Source organism: Psammomys obesus, unplaced genomic scaffold (assembly GCF_907164565.1).
Source record: "Psammomys obesus unplaced genomic scaffold, mPsaObe1.curated_primary_1811, whole genome shotgun sequence".
Classification (NCBI taxonomy): Eukaryota; Metazoa; Chordata; class Mammalia; order Rodentia; family Muridae; genus Psammomys; species Psammomys obesus.
Window position 1 is genome coordinate 5,178,544 of NW_026588368.1, and position 13,756 is coordinate 5,192,299.

The window sequence follows — 13,756 nt, forward strand, 5'->3', positions numbered from 1 at the left end:
GTGTGTGTGTGTGTGTGTGTGTGTGTGTGTGTGTGTGTGTGTGTGTGTCAGGGATGGGAGATAGATGGTGGGAGTTTAAAACCCTACCTAAAAGACACTCTCTTACCTTTCTCCAGAAAGACACTCTTCTGTTAGCATCCTGCGGTCTGATACTAGAGATAATGATGGGCAATCTTGAAGCTGAAACTAAGGTGTGCAACTCATTACTCCAAGCAGATCCTTGCCCCATCTCACGTCATGTGTCCTAGCTCTGTGGTTCACCATTTCTCTACAACAGTCACCGCTCATCAATGAGGACTTGGTGCTTTCTTCTTTTCCTAGGAGGACGTATTTCACAGGTGTTGTTCTTGTAAATCTGCGCATTTTCGATCCCCTCTAGGAAGCTGCACAGACTAAGGACCCAGAAGCAGCTCTTCGGCACACTTCAGCTCTCTGGCACCACCTTCTGCATCTCTGAGGATGTTCCCAGCACGCTCACAATTAGGCTGTAGGGCACTGAGCTTCTGCTGTTTCCTATCTCTATTCTTTTGGGGTTTCTGTTTTGTTTTGGAGACAGAGGAACTTGCTCTGTAGATCAGGCTGGGCTCACACTCAGAGATCCACCCGCCTCTGCCTCCCTGAGTGCTGGGATTAAAGGCATTGGACACCAGGAGGGGCCTGAGCATATCTTTTGTTTGTTCTTGTTTTGTTTGGGACATCTTTCTCTTAGCCCCAGGTGGACTGGAAATCACTGTGTAACTCTATCGATCCTCCTGCCTCAGCTTTCCAAATGCTGGGGTTGTGGGCATGAACCACCATGTCTGCCTTCTGACCATGTTTTCTGCTTCCTATGCATGCTTCTGTAGCATCCAGTGGAGAAATCATTCAATAACTTTTTTTAAAAATGTTTCTCCAAACAGCCCTGGCTACCCTGGACCTTGCTCTGTAGATCAGGCTGGTCTTGAACTCAGAGATCCACCTGCTTCTCTAGTGCTAGGATTAAAGGCGTGTGCCACCTCTGCCTGCCCTCTATAGACACTGTGATAATAGAAACTACGCTTAATCTCCATTATGTGAGCCCCTCTTTCTTCCACAGTCCACCCATCTGAGGATTTCTTCTCCTAGTAAAACAGAAATGGTCCGGACTGAAACTGTAGCTCGGTAGCTGATCACTTGCCTAACAGGGTCAAAGCTCTGGACTCAAACTTCAGAATGGAAAAAGAAGAAGAGGAGGAGGAGGGGGGAGGGAGGGAGGGAGGGAGGGAGGGAGAGAGAGAGAGAGAGAGAGAGAGAGAAAGAAAGAAAGAAAGAAAGAAAGAAAGAAAGAAAGAAAGAAAGAAAGAAAGGATCACATCACATCCATAGCACACTTCTGCCTTTCTTTTACTGACTTGCACCTTGTGCCTCAAACACAATTGCACCTATTCACCTGCCTGGATCACTGCGGGCACCTTGGACAAATGGCCCCCTCACTGCTACGTTAACCTACCTCCTGCTTTGCCGGGGAAGAACAATGGTCCTAAAACCCAGGACATGCGCCGAGCGCCACAGAACCGCACCAGCGCTCAAGCCCCGGATAGACTTTCTGAAAACCTTCTTTGTCTGGGTCCGCCGGTGCAGGCTGTAAACCCGGTAAGAGAGCCCAGCCGCCGCGTAAGACGCAATCACTGCAGCGTCTCAGCTGCCGGTCTCCATTTCCAGACCGCGATGCTGGGCACCGATGCAAGGCGGAGCTGCTGGTTTAGGGTTTCTCAGCCGCCTTATCTAAGGACCGGCTGCTTGGGATTTGATCAGGGCTGGTTGGGGAGAGAGGCAGACGCCGGCCTCTCCTCAGAACAGACTGCTCTTTGAGCCCCGCCGCCACCCGGACTGGGGATGGAAGAAAGAAAACAAAAATCCCCACTGTATGTGGGTTTCTGGAATTTAGTTTGGCCCCGGAGAGGGAAAGTTAGAGAACGTTGCTCCGCGACTCCCTACGCCCTCTGCAGGCACTAAATCCCACTGAAGCCTTGTCAAGATTGGGAAGGGAAAGAGTGAGATAAAATTTCCCACCAGAGGTAGGGGCTCCCATTTCATTCCTAGGGAAACAGTAAGATGCCTTGGCTGTCCTGGACTCACTTTGTAGACCAGGCTGGCTTCGAACTCACAGAGATCTGCCTCCCAGAGCGCTAGGATCTCAGGCGTGCACCACCCTACCCGGCTGCCTCTACCTCCTAAGTGCTACAAAGTCCAGGACAGCCAGGGCTACACTGTCTCAAAAAACAAACAAACATAAACAAAAACCATAGAGACAAATGTGTAAATTATCAAGCATAAGAAAATATATTTAGTCATTAGTCGTCAATATGAAATCATAACAACCTAGTATCTAGTTTTAATTGGGTCCATTAATATGTGAATAAAACACAACTTGTGTAGGGGTATGTGTCTGTGGATAAAATACAATTTGTGTGTGGATATGCGTGCGTGTGTGTGTGTGTGTGTGTGTGAGTTTCTTCTGGATGCTCGGCAAGCGCTGCACCCTGAGCTATACCTCACCACACAGCTCCAGCAGCACTTCCCCCCCCCCCCCAGTGCTGGGGATTGAATTCAGGACCTTATGCAAAAGAGAGAGAGAGAGAGAGAGCAAGAGAGAGAGAGAGAGACTATGCCAGCCAAGAAGAAAAAAAAGAGACAAGATGCCAAGACAGTCAGCAAATAGAAACAATCACAGATGCCACTTGAAGGCCAAGCTCCCTGAGGGCCACTGAGGCAGGACCATTGTGTTTCTAAGCCCAGTCTTACTCCATACACTCCTGCATGGGCTTTTCAGGGCCTGGTCATCCCAAGACACATATGTACCATCTCCAAAGCGAGGGGCAGAGGAGCCACAATCCTGTGGCTCTGCTGTGATGCCACTCAGATAGCAGGCGATTAAGCAATGGCTCCCGAAGTCCAGAGTGTATCCACAATTGCTGTGTATGGGGCTAATTTGAAACTAAGCCACCAGCCCAGCCCAGAACTGGAAATTTTCTCAGTTTTTGCCCATAAAACAATGTTTTCATATGAAGATTTAACACCCTTTTAAAAACATTTTTGTTGCAGGGCCTCCTTTCAAATGGTAGCCAATTCATCCCTCCAGTTCTATCCTTTTTTCCTGGGCCCCCCACCTCTTGCCTAGTCTGGACCCATTTTGGCTCTGTGCCCTCCCTACTCAGGAAGTCAGTGGGGCAGATGAAGCCGGCTTTGACTTGCTGCAGTCCCAGTCAGATTTTACTGGCTACTGGTTCATCTCAATAAATCCTGTTCCTGGGGGTGGGGCTCAGTAGCAGAACACTTGCCTCACCCTGTTTCTCATTCCCAGAACCAAGAAAAGCAGAGAGAGAGATCCAAACCATTCAAACATTCATTCTTCTCAAGCCCTCTGTGATATCCCCTGTAGACAGCCTTGATTTTACGGCATTGATCCCTTTAGATTCCTGCCCCCCCCCCCATCTCTCTTTTGATTTTTCAAGGCAGGGTTTCTCTGTGTAGCCCTGGCTGTCCTGGACTCCCTTTGTAGACCAGACTGGCCTCGAACTCACAGAGGTCCTCCTGCCTCTGCCTCCTGAGTTCTGGGATTACAGGTGTGTGCTACCGTGTCTGACTACTCTCACTGTCTCAATCAGCAATAGATCTCATTTGTTCCAGTATTCTTCCCCCCTCTTGAAACAGGGTCTCTTTGTGTAGTCTTAGCTGTTTTGGAGCTCACATAGTAGACCATGCTGGTCCCAAACTCAGAGATCAGCCTCTGACTCCCAAACGCCAGGACTAAAGGTGTGCGCTACTCCCAACCCCGGCTCCAGAATCTTTCTTTTCACAGTTCCTCTTATTCTTCTATCTTGAAATTCCTCCCTTTGGCCTTTTAATTTCAATCTACAAACGTGACTACATCTTCCCCAGTCTAAAATTGGAAGGGTCCCCAGTTGGACTTTTATCGCCCTAGGGCTGGGGTCCTTCCCACAGTACCTTCTGGCATGTGAGTGAGTTTGCATTAGCCTCCTCTAGCCTCTATGTGTTCAGCTATCTGTAACCTCAAAATCTTACCATTTTGGTTGGTGTTTTGAATACCACTACATAATGCAACCACCCCTGAACTGGTGGAGGAAGTCGGCAAGTCCAGTCTGTTCAGATTCTTCTTGGTTTCTTTGTGTAGCTTTCTTTTCTCAGGGGTAAGGGAAAGACCTGTTCGGAATAAGGATTTTTGACTTACTATTAGGCTCAAGAGAGGTCAGAGAACCAGCTCTCCCTCTCTCTGCCTCTCTCACCATGAGTTCTCTCTCGGTGTAGCTTAGACTGAATTCAAAGTCGGTGCCTTTTTTTTCCTCAGGCTCCCACGCGTTGGAATTCAGGCCTGTACCGCCACACCTAGCCAGACTATGTATGGTCCAAGGTAAGGCGGGACAAAATTAGAACACTTACAATCTGCCTCGGGGAGAGAGTGCAGATCCATGAACAGCAGACAAAAACCAAAATAAGTTATAACATTACTGCCCGTTCTCTGATAACCAAGCACCATCCTTTTTCATCCAAAGCATATGCAGGGGGCTGGAGAGATGGCTCAGTGGTTAAGAACACTGCCTGCTCTTCCAAAGGACCCGGGTTCAATTTCCAGCACCCACATGGCAGCTCACAGCTGTCTGTAATTCCAAGGGGTCCGACACCTTCACACTAACGCACACAAAATTAAGTTAAAAAGCATATGCAACTCACTAGACGTGGTGGTACACGCTTTTAATATCAGTACTTCTGAGGTGCAAGCAGGAGGATCAGGAGATTCAGCTTGGGCTACATGAAATCCCATCTCAAAGCAAGTGTATGGAGGTAGAAAGATATCCCAGGGGTGAGAGTGCTTGCTACCGCGTCAGAGGGCCAGAGCTTGAGTCTCAGCGTCCACATCGGGCTGCGTAGATTTAGTCCCTCTCTATCTTGCTATAGCAACTCGGTATCTGGTGTTGCATGCATCCAGGTTGTCTTAGTTAGCTTCTGTTGCTGAGGTAAAACCGCATGACCCAGAAGAGCTTCTGAGTTTATTTCAGCTGGTATTTGCACATCACAGTCTACATCAAAAAAAGTCAGGGGAGGAGCCTGGAGGCAGGAACTGAAGAAGAGGCTGTAAGAGGGGCACTGCATACTGGCTCCCTCCTCGTGGCTTCTCAATCTGCTTTTTAAAAATACAATCCAGAACCACGGTCCCAGGAGTAGCAGCATCCACAGTGGGCTAGGCCCTCCCACAGGAACCATTTATCGAGGAAATGCCCACAGACTTGCCTACAGGCCAATCTGATGGAGACAATTTTCTCAGTCGAGGCTCCTCTTCCTCAAGGTTTATACCAAATTGACAAAAAAACCAACCAGAACATGTATGACTGAAAGATCCCCGGAGGGTATCTTCCGTCTGAGAGACCCCCTCCCAAGGAACAACGAGGCCATTCGGATGCAAACAGCAAGAGGCTTTTATTTTGATACACGGGTACCCGGGGCAACAAGGTCATTCGGATGACTTTGTGCGCCCCCTAGGTAGGAAGCTGGGGTTTTTATAGGGTTTTAGAGCAGAAGCACTGGTACAGAAGCGAGAAGCATGGTTACAGGGGGCTGATTGGTACATTTTCATGAGACCACGATTTGCGTCAAAGTTTGGCAGGGGCACCAAGATTCCAGGAACCGGGTGGTCAAGGGGGTTATGATGACCCCTTGGCGTGGCCCGCCACCTGTTATTTTGTTTTTCTCTATCTTAACTGAAACAGTCTCACAGATATCTATGAGGGTGATTAACACAAACTGTTTTTAGTATGACTGGGGCAGCCTGACCGCAGATATCCCAAGTGGGTGACACAGCTAGGTTTCTCAGTAATTTTTCAGTTTCTCATCTGGCCTTCAGAGTTTTACAAAACAGTGGTGTCTCACAAAATGGCGTTAGCTATGTTTAACTTAGGGTGAGACAGGGGTCTTTCATGACCACTTTTTTTTTTTCTGTCTGAGCCGACCTCTAACTTGTTATGTAGCCAAGGGTGACCTTGAATCTCTAATCCTCCTGCCTCCACCCATGACCAGAATACTAGGATTACCATTTATGTAATTCTCAAGCTCCAACCCAGGGCTTCAAACCTTTTAGGTAAGCACTCTACCAGCTGGGCAATACACTGAGGGAATTTTAGATTTTAAGTTCATTTTGTGTCCTTTAGTTACAGGCTAACCTTAAGTAACATCTCACAAAAACATAGTAAATGCCTGAGCAGGGATATTTTAGTTGCTATTTCAGTGTTGCTTCTGGAAGCCGTTCACAGAGATTCGCAGTTACAAGTTCCCCGACAGAGAAGTCTCCTCCTCCTGCTTATCCCCCTCTTCCTCTCCTGGTACCGACCCTACTCCTTACTCCTCTCCTCCATGCTTCTGGTCTCCCTCCCTTTTTTTTTTTCTAAGATGGGCTCACTGTTACCCTTCTTGACCTCAAACTCCCGAGCTCCAGCACTTCCTGCCACCTCAGCCTTCCGCAGAGCTGTGACTACGGACACAGGAGACTAACTGCCCAGCTTCGGGAGGCCTGGGCGAGCTTACTGGTTTCCACTTAACAGGTTCAATCAGTAATGCTTGAAGGGCAAATTTACGTACCTCTGGGTTAGTAGCAATAGGTATGGAAATATTCCTATTTAGACACAATAATTATTACTCATAAAATATCTACATAAAGGAAGCAGAGCTACTTTTTGCAAAGCGTGTCTAAAGACCCCAGTTTTTCAGCCAGGGAGATGCCTCAGTTGATAAAGACACTTGTCACCAAGCCTGACAACCTAAATCGGATCTCTAATCCACATGGTAAAAAAAGCAAAGCAAGCTGCCCTCTGACCTCCATGCACACAAAATGGCATATGTGCCCAGACATGCATGCACACATATGCTACTATATGTAATAATTTTTAAAAAATATGGATGTTTATCCAAATATCCACTAATCCTATCACCTGTTGCCTGTCCACAGGCAACCTCCACCCTATTAAGATTGCGCCAACAAGGCGGGCAAGATGGCGCACGCCTGTAGTCCCAGCACTCGGGGAGGCAGAGGCAGGTGGATCTCTGTGAGTTTGAGGCCAGCCTGGTCTACAGAGCGAGTCTAGGACAGCCAGGGCTACACAGAGAAACCCTGTCTCGAAAAACAAACAAAGCAAAACAAAAACTACCAACAACAACAACAATAAAAATTATTGTGCCAACAGACTCTGGAGTGACAGCACACAGGGCTCCTTGTCGTAAAAGCTTCTTCCTGGCTTGGCCACCCACACAGGGCACATGGCTCCATGTTTCTGGATGTGGGTAGTCCGGTAGTTCAGCGGGCCCTGCCCTTTCAATTGACCACTCCACTGCCTTCTGGCGGCTTCAAGTCAAGCTTCTCCGTTTTTGATTCTGGCTTCTTGTTGGGGTGGATTTGTTGTTGTTGTTGTTCCTTTGTTGTTTTGGTTTTGGTTTTTTGGTTTCTTGAGTCGGGGTTTCTCTGCGTGACAGAGCCCTGGTTGTCCTGGACTCACTTTGTAGACCAGCCTGGCTTCGAACTCATGAGATCTGCCTGCCTCTACCCCCTGAGTGCTGGGATTAAGGAGGTGTGCCACCACTGCCTGGCTGCTTCTTTTTCTTTCTTTCTTTCTTTCTTTCTTTCTTTCTTTCTTTCTTTCTTTCTTTCTTTCTTTCTTTCTGTCTTTCTTTCCTTCTGTCTTTCTGTCTTTCTTTCTTTCTTTTTAAATATTTATTTATTATTTATGCAGTGGTTTGCCTGCAGGTGTGCCTGCAGAAGAAGGCACCAGATCTCACTATAGATGAGCCACCATGTGGTTGCTGGGAATTGAACTCAGGACCTTGAAAGAACAGTCAGTGCTCTTAACCCCTGAGCCATTTCTCTATGCTCTGCTTCTGACTTCTTAAATTCCTCTAAACTATGATAAATTGAGTGACATTGCTTGGGATGCTGTAAGGTTTGGGGAACAATGGGGGACCAACCTAACTGTTGACAGTATTTCATCAACATTTTAGATTTATTATTATTATTATTATTATTATTATTATTATTATTATTATTATTAATGTATGTATGTGTGTGTAAGGTTCATTAGAGTTGTTTACTGATGCACAGGTGAGAATTTGTTTACAGGATGAACACCTTGTCAGTGGATACTAAAAGAAAAAAAACGCTTTCATTTGAAAATCAAAAACTTTTATTTCCTTGGTTAGGTTTATTCCAATCTGTTTTTGCTTTTAAGGCCCCTGTATATTTTGTGCACATATGTTTAGAATTGTAATGTCCTCTTGAGAGCTTGTTCCTTTAATCAGTGTGAAGTGACCTTTATCTCTCCAGTACAGTTTTGCTGTAAAGATTTTGGGGTTTTGTTTTGTCAGCTATAGGACCAGTGATGCCTGCTTGTTTCCTAGATTGATTGCTAGTGATACCTTTTCCAACCTTTTATCCTAGGGCAGGATCTACCTTTGATGGTGAGATGTCTTTGTGTCTCTTGGAGGCAGCAAATGTACAGATTCTGCTTTTAAATCCAGTTTGCTAATTGGTGTCTTATGATTGGAAACCACTAATATTCAGAAGTATTACTGGATGGTATATATTAATTAATGTCACTTTATTTTTTCTAGTGTTTAGGGTTTTTGTTGTTGTTTTGTTTTTTGTTTGTTTGTCTTTTGTTTTTTGAGACAGGGTTTTCTCTGTGTGGCCTTAGTTGTCCTGGACTCACTTTGTAGAACAGGCTGGCCTTGAACTCAGATCTGCCTGCCTCTGCTTTCTGAATGCTAGGATTAAAGATGTATAGCACCCTGCCCAGCTGGGTGTTTTTCTAATTCTTATTTGTTTAGCTATCATTGTAACATCTAAAACCTCTTTCATGTGCTCCTCATTCTCTTCAGTCCAAAGACTCTCTTCCAGTATCCTCTTCAGATCTGGTTTACTGACCATAATTCTCTTAGCCTGCTTTTATTATATGTTGTTTTTCCATCAATCAAAACAGATAGTTTTCCTGTTAACAAGTATACTTGTTAAGTTCAAAGCAGGCCCCAAAACTGGCAGTGCTGGTGTCCATGTCATAAACAGAAGGACTCTGAATTAACAGAGTTACTGGGTAAACAGAAGCTCATCATTCCTCAGGCATCTTGCAAGAAAGGTTTCTGTTCACCAGGAAAGGGATTCATAAGGAAAACCACTACTTCCCTTTTCTGCCCCCCAAATATCTTGAGCAAGAGAGCTAGTTCCTGATTAATTAGTCCAACAGCCTGTATCAGCTCAAATACCTCCACCCTGCTATCATATAAAGTCTGCTTTTCTGCAGAGCTGCTGTCCTCTCTTCTTGGAGACAGATTGGCAGTTTGTTCCCCAAATAAACTTTTCTTTCTACCCATTGAGTGGTCCAGTTTAGGAGCTTCACTGAATGTTCCCTAACAATACTGATCCAGGTTGGCAATTACTGTCTTTCCAAACCTGTTCTGGTTTTTATTTAAAGTTGAGGTGAGACTGTCTTTATATATGACTTGGTGTTTCTTTCTTTGTTCTTTATATTTAGTATTTTAACTGTAATACGATGTGGAGAGTTTCTTTTTTGTCCTGTCTATTTGGTGTTATATATGCCTTTTTTTTTTTTTTTTTTTTTACTTCACTAGGCCTCTTTCCCCCTAGATTTTGGAATTTCTTTGCTATAATTGTATTGAAAATATTTTCTATGCCTTTGACATGAAGTTCTTCTATGCACATAATTCATAGATTTCCTCTTTTCATGGTGTCAAAAGACCATGTATGTTCATATTTTTTAAAAAATTATTGTCCTTGACTAAATGGACCAATACCTTGTGGAAATCTTGTCTTCAAGATCTATTTATTATTAATAAAAGTTAAAAAAAAAAGAAAAAAAAAGATCTATTTATTCTGTCGTCTATTGATGAGATTTTCTAATGAGATTTTTTTTTATTTTGCATATTGAATTTTTGCTTGTTGGGAACCAGGTCCTGATAAAAGGACAAAGAGAGTGCCAGGGCCTCAGAAAAGTTGAGGTTTAGATTCTTAAACACTAAAATTCCTAAGAACTAAGAACTAGGTTCCTGGCTTCTTCTCTTGAAGAAACTGGAGTGATCAGGCCCAAGGCGTCTGTGTTCACGGTGTGCGACATGGCTCAGACTAGCTTCCTCATGACTCCGTCCCATGGTATAGCTTTCCGCTGACTCTGTCCTATTTTTGCCCCTGTGAACCATACATAAGATGCTATACGACTTACTAAGCTTCCTTAGTAAGCTTGTGCAAGGCCTCCTGACTCCAAACTTTCCTATCTTCTTTATTTTCTGATCTCCTGATCTCTCAGGACCTGCTGGTCTGCCTCATTTGTTTATTTAAAAACAATTTGATTGTTTTGATTTCTTTGGCAGGAGTACACATTGCAGGGAGCATGAAGAGATGACTCTGGTTCAAAGAGCACATACTGTTCTTGAAGAAGACCTGAGTTGGATTCCCAACTCACAACTGCCTGTAACTCCAGCTCCAGAGGACACTCTTCCGTCCTCCTCTTACACACATAGACACACAGACACACACAGGTAATAATGAAAAAAGAAAATGGTTTATTGAAACAAAAAGACACCTGTGAAAATCAAAGGATAGTTTGCAGGAGTCAGTTCTCTCCTTGACTTACCCTGTGGGTCCCAAGATAAATTCAGGTCATCATGCTTGGCAGCGGGACCCAACTGAACTCATTTGTCCTATTTATTATTGTTGTGTGTGTATGATGGGGGCGGGCGAATGCCAGAGAACACATGGAGGTCACAGGACAGCTTTCAGGAATGGGCTCTAGGGATGGAATTCAGGTTGTCAGGCTTGCACAGCAAGTACTTGATGAGCCATCTTGATGCCAACTTACTGAATTTCCATTTCCAGCATCAGCTCATTTTGGGTTTTCTTCAGTATTTCCAGCTCTTTATTTAATCCCATCTGTACATCCTGTCAGGCTAGAGGTTTTGGGACAAAGGCAAGATGGCCTGGGCCAAGAGGTCCCCCCCTTCTCTTCTGAACAGAAGTCTATGCTGTTGTAAAAGCCAGTGCAAAATATTGGGCAAAGCCAGCTCCTGGTTCCAGATTCCAAAGTGACCACTGGGCCTAAGACCAGTCTTCAGGCCCTTGAAAGCACCAAATAAGGTTATAGCTCTACTATCTCACCATCATGTCACAAGTCCCACCACCAACTCCCCTTTAAGAAGCCCCTACCCCAGCCCAGCCATGTGACTTCACTGACCCTCTCCTGTGAGGTTGGGTGATTGAGAGCTGTCCCTGAAAGCCTGGTTTTTACTATCTATTTGACTCAATTCGATTTTTTATGTTGGTGGAGAAGCCGTTCACATCTTCTGTTGACTCATTTTATTTAGGGGTTTGAGTTGTCTCCATACAGCATCACTTCCAATCAAGGGACTCGATTAACAGGCAAAGGAGTGCGGCAGGAACCACAGAAAAGGCTGCTTACAGGCTCACAGGCAGGCTAGCTTTCTTACATAGTTCAGGACCGACTTGGCTCGGGATGTGTACCTCCTACAGTGGGTGGGTCTGCCTACACCAGGTAACAATCCAGACCACCCAGCCCCACCCCATCAGCCATGCCCAGTATGACCGAGGCAATTCCTCAGCTGTGTCTGTTCCTCTCAAGAGACTCTGGGCCAGTGGTTCTCAGCCTGTGGATTGTGACCTCTCACAGGGGTAGCATGCAGATCTCCTGCATATCGGATATTTATACTACAATTAGTAACAGTAGCAACATTACAGTGATGACGTAACAACAGAATTTTCTTACCTTTGGGGTCACCACAACATGAGGAGCTGTAGCAAAGGGATGCAGCAGCGGGAAGAACCACTGTTCTAGGCTGTGTCAGGTCAACATGACTAACCCAGCAAATCTCTAACCAAGACAGAGACTGCAGAGATGACTCAGCTGTTAAGAACACTTGCTGCTCAACCAGGACCAGAGTTCAGATCCCAGCAAATGCCTTCAGCTCCAAGGGATCCAACATCCTCTTCTTGCTTCTATAGATTCATGCACACATGTGTACGTACACACACATAAACATAATAAAGAAATAGGATCTCACTATGCATTTTTGGCTGGCCTAGAACTCACCATGTAGACCAGGCTAGCCTCAAACTTACAGTCACCTTCCTCTTCCTCTGGAGTGTTGAGCTTAAAGGCATGCACCACTACAAGTTTCTTCAATAACCTTAAACAAAACAAACAAACAAACAAACAAACAAACAAACAAAAATCTAACCAGAACAGTGGATATGAGTGGAAAGAGAAAAGAAACAGAAAAAAAAAAACAAATTAAACACAGTAAGATTAGCAATTAGTATTGAGATCTTAGAAAAGTAAGAGAGAAATATACATAGAAGGGGGAGAACTTCAGGAACAACAACAACAAAGTTGGGGGAGGATGAGGAAATTTTGCTTAAGGTGGACTGAAGAGAAGGAGGTAAAGAGTGCTATCTCGCAGGTGGATCTCTGTGAGTTCGAGGCCTGCCTGGTCTACAGAGTGATCCAGGACAGCCAGCGCTACAGAGAGAAGCCCTGTCTCAACAACAACAAAGGCCAAGCCAGCCCTGCTAAAATAACACTGGGCATCAAACGAAAGAAGGCGGGTGGAGATATAGGAAATAAAAATTGGGCTCATAACTCCTTCCGTGCTTCCGGAAGGGGCTCTGAATCTCCCTTTGGCTCATCACACTGCCTATGCTCTCCTGTCTGGGGACAGTGCTTCACAAGAGGTCCCACAGATGTGTTCCAGCCTTTGGTAATCTGTCCCCTCCGGGCTCTGGCCTGTTCCATGCAGCTCTGCTACCCTCCCCCATGCTGCTGGGAGTCTGGGTGAAAGTTCTTGTTGGTCCTTCAGGTGTCACCAGGTCATTGGCCTCCAGGACGCTGTGGAGCTGATTCAGGGTTTCGAAGTATGCTGCTTGTCAGGCAGTAACATGAAGCGTTTACTTACGCGTGGTTTCCTGTGAGCGTGGTTCCCAGGGTCTCAGGCTGCTGAACTGTCACAGCGGACATCTTCTGAGGACGGCACCTTGTTTCTGAAGGTTTCCCAGCTCTCCCTTCTGCCATCACTGCTGCCATTGTCAAGGCTCCCTTCCCAGCTGCTTGGTGTCTGCTGCATTTCTTGACAGTTCTAGGTCACCCCCTAGAACCTCTGGCCCACCTGGCTATTAGATGCCATTTTGGTGCTTTCTTTCATTGAAACTTTATTTTTATGAATCTGGGTGTATGGCGGTTAGGGCATATGCGGCACTACGTGTGGTCAGTGAAGAACTTGTGAAGTCACTTCTCTCCATCCGTGTGGGCCCTGGAGCCACCTTGCTGCCTTTAGCCCTGGTGACCTGTTACATGGACTAGACTGGCCTCTAACCTGTGGTGATCATCCTGTTTCTGCCCCTTCAGTGCTGGGATCACAGACGTGAGCCACCATGTCTGACTTAAGTACTATTTCTGAAGGAATGAATGGTATTAAATACATCTTGAAATTTGAATGATAATAGTGGGCAATTATAGGAACCCAACTGATACCCTAACCCACACAGGAGAAGGAGGAGAACCGACGCCCGCAAGCCGTGCTCTGGCCTCCACACACGCTGTAACACTCACCAACTCCACCCGAATATATAAATTACTGTAAAAAACTTTTTTGTTTTGTTTTTTGAGACAGGGTTTCTCTGTGTAGCCTTGGCTGTCCTGGACTCCCTTTGTAGACCAGG